General features: G+C 48.0%; 1 protein-coding gene across 7 annotated transcripts in view; it reads left to right on the top strand.

The window, feature by feature from the left end:
• The window catches only part of LAMA2 (laminin subunit alpha 2), a 3430794-nt gene that overhangs the window by 3024920 nt on the left and 392916 nt on the right, over window positions 1-12958 (top strand). The window lies entirely within an intron of this gene.

Raw genomic sequence — 12958 nt, forward strand, 5'->3', positions numbered from 1 at the left:
TTGTGTAGAACCAGAACATATATTCAAAAGATTACGAACATCAGAAACGCTTTGTATTTTACTTTTATCAGTTCTCAATTTTTAATGAACAGAATGCAACAACGAACAAAATCTTTTTTCCCGATTCTCCATAATTTGCTTTTGCAAACCTTCAAGAAAAAAAACAACATTGGCCCACTACATCAGCATAGCAGTTGACACCAGAACTATTTTCAAACTTATAACCAACAATCTCTTCAATATGTCCTTTTTCTTTTTACTTGCAATCACAACATTATCTTCTTTTTTCCCTTCTCTACACTTTCAGTACAGATATTCTCATACCTTCTTTTTCGACCAACCACACGCTTTTCAAATACAGGATATTGACCTAAATTAGGAGCATATGTTCTTCTTAACCTATTGTACTCTTTGACACAGTTGGCATCTGCAGTAACCTTTGTATCATCAAAATCAATCAAAAACAAACCAGATAATGTTCTGACTCTCGACAAAGCAACATATGCCATTCTCTCTTTAAACACAGTATTTCCAATGTTCACCAAAGCACTGTCAACACTTAACCCTTGATATTTATAAATAGTGACTGTATATGCCAGAGTAACTGGAAACTGTTTTCTACGGACATATAAATCTTTAACATGCAAAAAACGAACAGAACAACGACCAATTTCTTTAACTTCTTCAATCTGATCAAATTTAATCTTTAAGAATTCAATACCATCTTTATTTTGATAAGTAACAAAATCCACAACTTTGCCCATTGCTCCATTAACTAAACCTTTTTCTACATCCAAATTACGCATTACAATTATCCAACAGTTTCTACATGCTTATAGATTCTTTTCTAAACCAGCAGTTTTAGATATTGATTTTTCTAATAATCCAATTTTGTCTTCAATTTTTATGTCAAAATAATAGTGATTCTTTCATGCTCTGTTTTATCAATGGCTTCTATTTTTATTATTTATTCATTTTCCAGTTTCAAAAGCAGTTCGTTGAATATAGAACACTCATGCAGTGGTGGCATTAGGCAGATTACAGATTTGTTTTCTGCAATTTTAATGTATATTTTCTCAGGAACTATGTTTTCATTTGGAAACAAATTAGAAAGTAATCAAGTCTGCAAAGCTTGCTTACCATGTTCAGTCAGTAGTCCAATTCTTATATCTTGGAGAATAATTCCATAATCAACATCATTTGCCTGTCACATATTTGTAATGAGTTCTTTGTATTCAAAATATGACCAAATGTTCATGTTTCCAACACTACCCAGAGACTTTCTGGTGTCTTCATGTGCAAGTGTTTTAAATACTGGTTGTCCTTTTACAGGAGTCAATTGCATTTAAGAATTTGCTGCATTCTTATATGCACAAAGGCAAGCATTAAGTTTGATACCATGCTTACCTCATCAATATTAAGAAGTTTAATTTTCTACAAGACTCTTAAAACTTCACAACAAGCTTCTCCAGATAGCTTGTGGTATTCCAATTTGTTTTCGTGCTCTACTGGTAGCATTAGTAAATTATGTAAAGTAATTCCTTTAATGTTGTGTGCTTCCAACCCAGTTGGAGCAGTGACAACACAAGAAAAATGTGACTCACTTGTTTTTTGTAGATAACTTGGAATTACTTTAATTATTAAACGTTTTCCTGTTCCACCTTGTCGACTCACGTATATTCGGATAGGTTGAAATGACGTGCAAGAGCACTCTTTCTTTTCATGAAGTAATCCATGGTCAATCTGTTGTCTCACTTGCTCATATATTTGTTTTTGCTCAACATTTAGTTGTTCTTCCAAGTTTGCTAAGTTTGTTACATCTTCTTGAGCTTGATGCATTGCTGTTTCCACCTCATTCATGGTGATTGCTGCTTCATTTTCAACAATTGGTTGTCCTAGTGGATCTCGACTCAGCTCAGCAGAACTTTGACTGTCTTGAGAACTGTCTCTAGCAATCTCAGCTGCAATTGTAGCTTCTTGATCAATTTCATCGTTCAACATTTTCACATAATTTGCAAAAGCACTGCATTGTATACTATCTTTACAAGTATTAAAGGAATCTTCATAGCTCTGGAAATCTCCAAGTAATTCCAATACTGAACGCCATGGTATAAATAGTTGTAAAAGGGCTAAATAGTAAAATTCCCTTTTATCAGCAGTGTTGCAACTCAGCTTTCTGTGATTAATCAAATTTCCTTTCGTTTGTTTCACCAGACATCCTTCGGAACCTATGACTCTATATTTTCCATCATTGATGTTCTCTGTAGTATTCCGTTTAAAAGTGTAGTATTGCAGCACTTCATAGAGACACATGTTCTCAAGATGATGACTTCTGTTTGGGTAATATGTGTCCAACATATTTGTTTTCGAAATATCTGTACGTTCTGGATCTTTTGCTGCTAAATATTCAATTTCTTGTACAGGTTTCAGTACTCGATTTCGCATTGCTGCAAGACATAGACTCACATAAAGGATTCTTCTAGATTTGGATTATAGACTTGCAGATGATAACCAATCTGAGCATTCATATGCTCCAATTTCTTGATGCTATAACATCTTCAAACAGAAACTGCTTAATTTCTTACTTAGAGTCTTCTCGTGAGAAATCTCTTCCCACATTTCTTTCAATTCTGTCTTTTCTGATTTTGTAATATAGGACATAACATATCGAGCAACAGCAATGGAATTGTCCGCAACATATTGAATATCCATGTTAGCATTCCACATGGACAAAATAACTGGGTTGTAGTCATTTATGTAATTTGACTCTTCATTTCTTCTTAAGTTGTAAGTATATTTTGGAGACTTTCTTGTGATAGTATGTCGCAAAGATGACATAAAACTGTTCACTCTTCCTTTGGACATTACAGGACGTGAAAATGCAAAACGACATTTGGTGTAGAACTTGTCCTTAGATTTGTACTTTCGTCAACAGTATTTTCTTGGGGTGGGCGGAATTTGCGTAATCGCGGTACGCAAATCTGCGCAAAACGGTAAAAAATCTCCGCGAACATGCAGAAATTCCACAAACACGCTGAATTGCTAGTTCGCGATGCTTTTTTACTGTTCGCAATTGCTGTTTGCGTGCTCGGGGGGAATATCTTGCTAACACGCATTTTGTGAACGCGAACAAGCAAAAATTTTCGCGAAGTAGCGGAACGCAGAATTTTGGACAATTTCGCATTCTCCGCGGAACGCGAAATTACCCAAATTACCCAAATTCTGCGAGCGGAATGGAATTTACCGCCCAGGCCTAGTATTTACCACATCGGTGGCTTTGGAATCGTAACACTTGTGCTCTTAAGTTGTTTTCTTCTGTGCTTTTGGGTACATCACATGTTGCATATTGTTCAATAAATCTCAAAACAGTATCATCCGTACGTGTTCCAAATTTGGGAGCGTCCTTAATCCATAACAGCATATGTATATGAGGAGCACCTCTTGCTTGATTTTTTTTTGTCAAATCTGTTTTTATTGGCATTTTAGAAAGATTGCACTTTACATTACATTACAAACATCAATATATAAGCTCATAGGCGGTGGCACGTCGGCCATGTATATGTTGTCGCATTAGCACGTCATGGTACCATCATTCACTTCAATAGATGAGACATGCGACGTTCCCCAGAGTCATTTGGATTGTAGTGCGCCGGCCCTTATGCAGGCTCAGACTCTGAGGTTGTCCAGGGGGGCCGATGCATTGACTTCTCAATAGCCCTTGTAGTTCAGGGCTGACCCTCCAACTTGAGCTTGCAAACAGATGAATTATATTCGAAACAAATGGAAAGAAAAACATAAGCTGCGGCAACAAAATTCCCTCCCCCCTGGTATTCTGGCTCTCATTCATGGACTGTCTCTCCCCCCTTTGCTCCCCCCACCCCGGCCCCATCTGTCGTCCCCTCCACCCCGTCGCAAGTGCCCCTCAGCCATGACTGCTGTGGCGTGAGCATCCACACATCCACTTGGACCAGGAAATGAACTCATCAGACTATCTCGGCAGGAGAAAGACTTGTGGTATGCAACTGCCCCCCGTGTGTGCCTCCCATCCCCGTTGCGCCATCCGCGGCCCCCTCCCTATCTGCCTGCTGTAGTACATCAAGCATTTGCCTCCAGAGTGCCGCCATGGGTTCCCTCTGAAGCCCCACCGTCTCTTCCCTATGTATGGCGGTCCCTTCCGCCCTAGCCCATGCCTGGAAGGAGGAGGCCCACGCCCGGGCACATGGTGGATCATGCGCCTTCCATCTCCTCGTGAGGAGGCGCTTTGCCACCACCAGCCCCAGGTCCAGGAATCGGGATGCCACCTTGTCTTTGGGGGTTCTCCTGAAGTGGTGTAGTATATATTCGGGCCAGTCAAAGGGTATGGTTCGACCTGTGCAGTTCTGCAGCAGCCCAGTGATCGTTCGCCAGTAAGAGCCGAGCCCGTGACAGCTCCATAGCATGTGCAGAAGCCCCACCCCTAGCTTGTTACACCTGGGGCAGCGCACGTCGTCGCGACAGAAGTATTTGTTGATCAACTCGGGTGTAAGGTAGGCCCTATGAATAATGAAAAGTTGTATCTGACGGAATCGCATGTTTCTGGGTATGCGCACTGGGCTTTTAAGGACTCTTTCCCATTCCTTGTCTGCTAATGGTGGCCCCAGATCTAGCTCTCATTTGCCTCTGAGGGGATCTAGACTAATCGCTGCGTGCTCCCTTAGTGAGGCCCCAAACCAGCGGATCAAGTGTCTGCCCCTCCCTATGACATGGAGGTACTGCATAGTTAGATGCTGTTTGGGTTCCGTTGCAACGTCTCCCCAACTGGCAGTCAGTTTCGCTATCAGTGAGCGGTGCATTAAGAACCCCCCGGGTGGAAGTCCCTCTTCTGCTACCAGTGTCTCGTATGCCGTGAGAACCCCTTCCCTATAAAGGTCCCCAAGCATGTGTATGTCAGCCTCCCGCCACTCCGCAAGCATGGAGGATGTGAGTACCCCGTCGCCACTGGGTGAACCCTCCAATGGTATTGCAGGCGCATAAGGCGTTGTGGTGCGAGTAAGGTATAAGGCGCTCCGGTAACATTTATATGCCACTGCCAAAAGGAGCGGTGTTGGGCACCGAGTCGCTGCTATTGGATGGAAAAGTTTTGTTATACTCTCTAGGGAATATGGCGGTAGCACCGTGGCTGTGTCCTCTCTGCCCTTATCTGCCAACCAATGAGCAACCCACTGCAGCTGCGCGGCTAGGTAGTAATGCTCAAAGCAAGGGGCAGCCAATCAGCCCCCGTCTGTTGGCAAGAATAGCTTAGCCAGCGCCAGCCTGTGCCTAGAAGTGCCCCAGATGAATTCCCTCAGTATCCTATTGAGCATAGTGAAGAAGGAGGCCGGGACAAAGAGCGGCAAGTTGACAAAATAGTAAAGGAGGCGGGGAAGCATGACCATTTTGGCAAGTGACACTCTGCCTGTGGTTGTTAGCGGGAGCGTATTCCAAAAGCGTATCTGGGACCTGAGCGCTGCGACCGCCCTCCCAAGATTCCCATCGAACAAATCACCCGGCTGGCGGTATATCTGTATCCCCAGGTACCTAAAGGTGTCTGCTTTCCACTGGACTCGTGTGCCCTCGAGGTAATACTCAGGGTCTCCGGTCTCTTCACTAAAAGCATAAAGGCAGGATTTACACGCATTCACACGGAGTCCCGAGATTCCAGCAAACGTGAGCACTCCACATCCCTCATGAATACCAACAGGTCGTCAGCGTAAAGCGATATCTGATGTATTGCGTTTCCCAACAGGATACCATCCCCAAGAGTCTGTCGTATGGCCGCTGCCAGGGGTTCGATTGACAGCGCAAATAGCAGAAGGGACAGAGGGCACCCCTGCTGAGTGCCTCTGCCCACCGCCACCACTTCTGAGATGTAAGGTCCCAACCGCACTCGGACTACGGGATTTCTATATAGCAAGTCTGTCATTTGGAGGAAGTCCACCTCCAATCCGTAGCGCAGTAACACTGCCAATAGATAGCCCCATTCCAGGCAATCAAACGCCTTTTCCAAATCCAATATCAGCCATCCCGCCTCAGGCCACTCCGGCATGGCCTCAGCTGCCTCTCTGAAGTACCTTCTACGGTTGAGTGACGTAGATCTTGCTGGGACAAACACGTTCTGGTCAGTGTGCACCAGGTGGGGAACTACCGGCACCAATCGCTCCGCCAACACCTTAGCAAAGACTTTATAGTCCATGTTGAGCATCGCCAGAGGCCTGTATAAGCTCAGGGTTGCTGGGTCTCTGTCTGGCTTGGGCAGAGAAACCAGAAATGCCTCCCTTATTGAAGAGGGCAGCGATCCTTCCTCTATCGCTGTAGTGTACATCTTGTGGAGCAGTGGTGTCAGGGTTTCCCTATATGCTTTGTAATATTCTGTGGGTAAGCCATCTGGCCCCGGGGTCTTCCCGGATGCCATGGACTGAATCGCCTCCCCAATCTCTTCCAGTGAGAGGGGCGCATTAAGTGCTCCTTTGTGGTCCTCAGAGGCCGTGGGCAATAGGACAGAGTCCAAGAACTCCTCCAAGATGTGCCTGGGGCCAGTGCCCTGGGCCTTGTACAGCTGCGTATAGTGATCTGTCAGGGCTCTGTGTATCTCATGTTGCGGGAACACCATCCCTCCCCCAGCTGTGCGAAGGGCCCCTATTGAGCCACCACACCCCTCCTGCTTTATCAACCAGGCCAACAGTCGGCCTGCCCTGTCTGCCTTGGCATGTGTTCTGGCTGTGTGTGCCGCATAGTTATGGCATCTCAGCCTGTCTAGAAGCTCCGCATGTCTAGTGCGAAGGTCCCCCAGTCTGAGTGAGTGCCCACCCCCCTTCCCCCTCATATTGCAGGAGCTCAGCCTCCAGACGCGCCAGAGAGTCGGAGAGCGATCTGCGTATGTTCCAAGTGGTCTCCAGGCATTGTCCCCGAATGGCCACCTTATGCGCATCCCATTCTATCAAGGCACTGCTCGCTGTCCCTTCGATGGCCTCAAAGTACGCAAGGATGGCCATGCCCAGCGATGAGCGAAACTCTGCGTCCTCTAACGCCGTAGGTTGTAGCCTCCATGCAGGAATGGGTGGTCGGTCCGCCTCCCAACTAATCCGGAACCGCAGGGGATTATGATCGGAGTGCGTTCTACCCAGGTACTCTGACTGTGTGATGAGTGGGAGCAGGGACTGGGAACCCATTATCCTTTCCAACCGGATGTGTAAGTCGTGGACTGATGAGTAATACGAATAGAATCTATCTACCGGGTGTTGCACTCGCCACAGGTCCTGTATCGCCCATTGCGTAAGCCAATTGCGAAACGCCTGCGCGTTGGGCTCTACCACTGCAGCGCTGAGGGGGGAAGGACCTATCTAGGTTCACGTCCAGCACCATATTAAAATCTCCACCAAGTAGCCAAGGAAGCCCATCATAAGGGTGGAGGGTCTGGGTCATTCGGCCTAGGAATGAGGGTTGATCTACTACATTCGGGGCATAAACCGAACCTAATAGCACCTCCTGACCATTTAGTTTCCCCCGCACCAGGGAGTACCTGCCTTCCTGATCTATCTTCGTTTCCTCCCAAATGAAGGGAATTCCCACTCTTACGCATACCAGAGTGCCGCTCGCATGCGCCGTCAAGACAGTGCCATAGATTTGCCATCTCCAGCGCCTGCGGAGTTTGTCTAGTTCAATCTGTGTCATGTGGGTCTCTTGCAGGAGGGCAACCCCTATCGCATGGCGCTGTAAATAGGAGAAGATAGAGTAACGTTTTGACGGTGTGTGCATACCACGGATATTCCATGTTGCGATGTTAGTATGGGTCATGACCCTGGAGTAATTAGCGCAGCACGGGGCGAAGGAGTTTTACCAGGGGGAGCGTATCCGTGTGTCGCAGTGTGAACATAACAAAAACCAAGAACAATGCAACTAGTGGGGCGAATCCCCGAAAGGGCATACGTTTAAACCGCAAGCTAAACCACTTGCAATGAAGTGCTAGTCCAGTATAGGAACCGGTGGGGTGCATGTAGTATCTGCAACTAGTCTGCACTGCGCCCCTGTCTCAAGCCTGTCGTGCTGGCAAGAGGTGTACATTGTGTCACAGAGTGTGTAACCGTGCAGGTTCAGTGCGGATCACCGCTGTGGGAGACTGCGAAAAAAGCAACAGCAGCGCAGCACATCCCGCCTTTCAACCAGTGAGACATTTCTTGGACTTCTACATGCATTACTTCGTGCAACAGAAATGCTTCAAACGAATTACACATATCAATAGAGCATGCTCGAAACATACTAAAGAGAGACAACATGCAGTGCACACGTGTGTGTGGGCCATGAAGGAAAGCAGCATTTCACCGTTCAGTCACATGAGCTGGTCGGCCATCTGGGGTGTCACTACTGGCATATTCGAATCTTCTGAGAACACAGTGGATGAGGATGATGGACCACTAGTTTCTGGGTCACTGCGTGTACGCGACTCCACACGGCTATTATTGTTCACTGTTCCAAGAGTCGCCACCGCCTCAAGAACTTCCTGCCTTTCCAGTCTAATCTTCTCTGGGCTGGGCGCAACTGTACCTAACTCCGTTCCTCATCGAGCCCCCCTGCGCCTGCGCCTCCGCGACCTCTTCTCCTGCCAACCCCTGTCGTCCAGGCCTGTGGGCCATGTTCCTGTCCACTGCCCCGTCTCCTCCAGCCAGTCCCAGACGTCCGACGGAGTATCGAAAAAGCGGGCCCCCTTTTTGAGATCACTCTTAGCCGCGATGGGAATAACAGGGAGTATGGCAGCTCCAGCTCCCGCAGTTGGCGCTTCACCGCCATGTAGGTGCTACTCCGTCTCTGAACCACTGCTGTGTAGTCCGGAAAGAACATCACCAAACCACTTCCCACCCTGATGTGGCCTAGCTTCCTGGTTTCATGGAGCACCACGTCTCGGTCCCGAAAGTTAAGGAGTCTGAAGAGGAATGGACGAGGTCTAGCTCCCGGTTCGGGCTTCTGTGCCGGCTCTCTATGCGCCCTCTCCACCACAAATTGGGGCAACAGCACCCCATGGGGCAGGAGGTCACGCAACCAGTTCTCGACATACTGTTCCGGGTTTCGGCCCTCCTCGCCCTCCTGAAGGCCCACCACACGGACATTGTTATGTTATGTTATGTTATGTTACTTTAGTTTGTATAGCGCCAACTCACCCACAGGTCTCAAGACGCTTAGACCAAGGAAAACACAACAATTCTACATTGTTGCGCCGAGAGCGCCCTTCTGCATCCTTCTGCTCTTTGTTTGCTCACCTTCTGCCGCGAGGACTGCATCTACTCCAGCCTGCACCTTGAGGCCGCTAGTTCTTGCTTCACTTTTCGCGACACCCGCTCCGCGGGTGCCGCTCACTTGCTCCCTTTGGCTGCCTGACCCTGGTGTGAGCGGCTCCACAATCGGTGGAGAGGACAGTCGCTCCCAGGAGAGACCGGGCACGTTTGCAAACAGCGTGCGTGGAGCCTACCGGGGGACTGCGAGGACCAGCATCCTCCCCTGTACACAGCTGGTGCCTCTTCCCCCGGCGGCCACGCCCCCAGCCTCCAGCGATACTTAGTCCTGGAATTACCGGCATAGTGGGTGCTCTTTGTTTGCTCACCTTCTGCCGCGAGGACTGCATCTACTCCAGCCTGCACCTTGAGGCCGCTAGTTCTTGCCTCACTTTTCGCGACACTCGCTCCGCGGGTGCCGCTCACTTGCTCCCTTTGGCTGCCTGACCCTGGTGTGAGCGGCTCCACAATCGGTGGAGAGGACACTCGCTCCCAGGAGAGACCGGGCACGTTTGCAAACAGCGTGCGTGGAGCCTACCGGGGGACTGCGAGGACCAGCATCCTCCACTGTACACAGCTGGTGACTCTTCCCCCGGCGGCCACGCCTCCAACCTCCTCCTACATAACAGCCGCAATCACCACCGCGACGCGGGACGCGCGCGGGACGGAGCTCGGGGCGAAGACCGGGCAAAGAGCGGGCCGTTTGAGGCCGTTCGAGGACGGAAAGGACTGGTCTGGCCCATACTCTTGGACCCTAACTGTGTTCCCTAGTGCCCCAGCTGCCCAACCACCTGCTGCTGCTGTTGTTTAAAGACCATGTCAACTCGTGAGTACAGAAGCAGGGCAGCCAAGGGTAAATTGAAAGACGGGACACTAGATGACTTTATAACTAAGACTAACACAGCCATTGATAGGGAGATTAATAAAATGCAGCACAGAGTATCTATTGAACTGGAAGCAGCAAGAAGGTTATCTCAGGAGTTGGCCGCCCACAGAAAATCCTCCCTAGGCCATTTTGCCTTCGTGAAATCACCTGGCCGTGCAAATGGTCCGGTCCCTATTCTAATTACGACACAGGCAGACATTCATCAGCCACTAGTAGCAACGCCACTTACACCCAAGGGGGGGCACTTATCTCCATCCACTGATATTCTAAGTTTGCCATTAAATGGGGCACTTGGGACGGCTATTGCGGGTGATATGGCCCTTTTTGAAACATCCCCAATTCCCAAACCTATGGAATTGGGTGGGGGGAATTCTCAACCCCCACAAAAATGGCAAATCAACAAAAGAAAGCGCAACAACACTCTGGCATATTTTTAAAAAAAAGCAAAGGTAGCAGAGGCCCAACTACCCACTCAGGCACCATTTAATGCACCATTAGAATCCTCTTTAGTAAATAGTACAACCCCTCCCGATTTAAGACTAGAATCGAGTACCGCACAATCGGTGAGTAAAGATAATCTTGTAATAGAAAGCGAGAACGGGGAGGCTCCACTCTGTACTATAAAAGGGAGGGACGTAGAATTTCTGTCAATTGTGTGGGAAACTCTAAAAAAACTTCTAACCCCCCTCGAAGTAAGGCTTGCCCACATCGAATCTCAGCTCCTCGAAACTGAAAAAAGCATTCTGAATTTAGCAACCCTTAGCGCCCATGTTAACAAACCTACCTGTCCATCCGATACTATTAATTCCACATTACAACCTGCTGATAAAATAGTAGCTGTTGCCATTTCATCTGATGTCACTAAGGATAAACCTATTCCAAAACCTAGGCACAGGGATACTATAGACACCCACAAAAAGGCAGCGGTGGCCATAAACCAGCTGACGGCACAGTCTGTACCATCTTTGCCAGCCACGGCAGGTCATCTTGCACCATCCCTGGAAGCTGTGACTAAACCGAAGGTTAGAGACTTTAACTTCAAACAATTCACTAACCAACAACCTACCACTCAGAGAGTTAACGCCAATAAAGATCGCCCTAGGGGCTATGTTGATCTTCCACCTGACGTTAGACCCTATGTTGTTGTACTAACAGGGGTCCCGGAACTGCAATATCATCAACAGGAAGACTTTGGTTCATTAAAGAACAAAGTAATCCATTGGCTTAATACCAACAGGCCAATACCAAACCACCTGAGGAGTAAAATCCTCATGGTGCGCCGGGTCCCCTGGATAGGCACTTCGTATAAGTCCATTACCGGCGATTGTGTAGTGGTTTCATTTGAAAATCCTAACACTGCGCAATCTGTACATTCCTGGTATCAAACCAGCGTAAACTCACCGATAGCATCTAGACCACTCACTTATTTTTACCCTCCGCGACCACAACTGAACACTGGAGGGAACTGGAGCTGGATCCCGGAGAGAAAAGGCAGGTGGGGCAGGCCACCCAATCACTGGTCAGACACACACGGTGGGTGGTCCGGGGCCCCGACTTATAACAGATTCGGGTGCCTCGAGGAAGTGGATTGACTCACATGTAGGTCAACTGACATTCTACCAGTAGTTGACTCGTTCTGTCGCTCTGTTTACCCTTTGGGCCGATCAGCTTTTCCTAGTCCCCAACCTAAACTGGATCAATCTGCTTCTCCCATACTACAATTCCACTTGGGGAGCCATCATTTTAACTCAGGCGACACTAGATATATAGAACGGGCACCCGTTGAACTCCCGGAGGGCAACACAACTTATAAGTCAACTAATGACACGAGGTCAATTCCCTTCCTGAGACCAGGTCAAAAACAAACTTAGTGGTAATGGACGGTGTGTCCTCCACTCAGCAAGGACAGTCTGGGCCACGCAAGTGCTCTCTGGCACTCATTGCCACTGATACCCAGGCGGCTCCTGGAGTGGTATCTATACTCTCCTGGAATGTCGCCGGGCTGGCCAATAAATTAGACTCCCCCGAGTGGGTAGAACTTATCGAAGGGCATGACATATGCCTACTACAAGAAACATGGGCCAGGGATAACCACTCCCGTACGGGATATGTGTCATTTGAGATACAGGCAAAATGGGGTGGAAAGGGACGACCATCAGGGGGCCTATTGATTTGGGTGGGATCCCACCTTGGCTGCAGGGCTACAAAACTGGAAACGAACTCAGCCGATTTCCAGTGTGTATCTTTAGAGTGGCCCGGTGGTGTCACTGTAACACTGATCAATGTATACTCGAGATCAGTAGGGATATCAGCTATCTCGAGTACAATTAATGACCTAGGGGCCCGATGTAGGTAGCCCTTTACCGATCGGAATCGGCCGAAAATACCGATTTTCGGCCGTTTCCGATCGGTAAAGGGCTATGGAGATGTAGGGGCACATTTTCGGTAATTTTACCGATTCGTTATCATTACCGAATCAGTAAATTTACCGAGTCGGTAATATTTACCGAATCGGTAATGATAACGATTCGGTAAAATTACCGAAAATGCAATGTAGGTAGCCTATGTTCCGGCTGCACATGGCTTACAGAATCGGTATTTTACCATGGAATACAAATCCATGGTAAAAAACCGATTCCTGTGTACATGCACATCTGTGCATGTACACATGTGCCATGTGACAGACAGACGTGCCCTTAGGGCATGTCTGTGTGCCACATTGCACACATGGCCGTTTTGGGGGTGCTAGAGGGTGTCAACGTGACACCCCCTGCACCCTTGTGAATTCCTT

This window comes from Lissotriton helveticus, chromosome 6 (genome assembly GCF_964261635.1).
Source record: "Lissotriton helveticus chromosome 6, aLisHel1.1, whole genome shotgun sequence".
Taxonomy (NCBI): domain Eukaryota; kingdom Metazoa; phylum Chordata; class Amphibia; order Caudata; family Salamandridae; genus Lissotriton; species Lissotriton helveticus.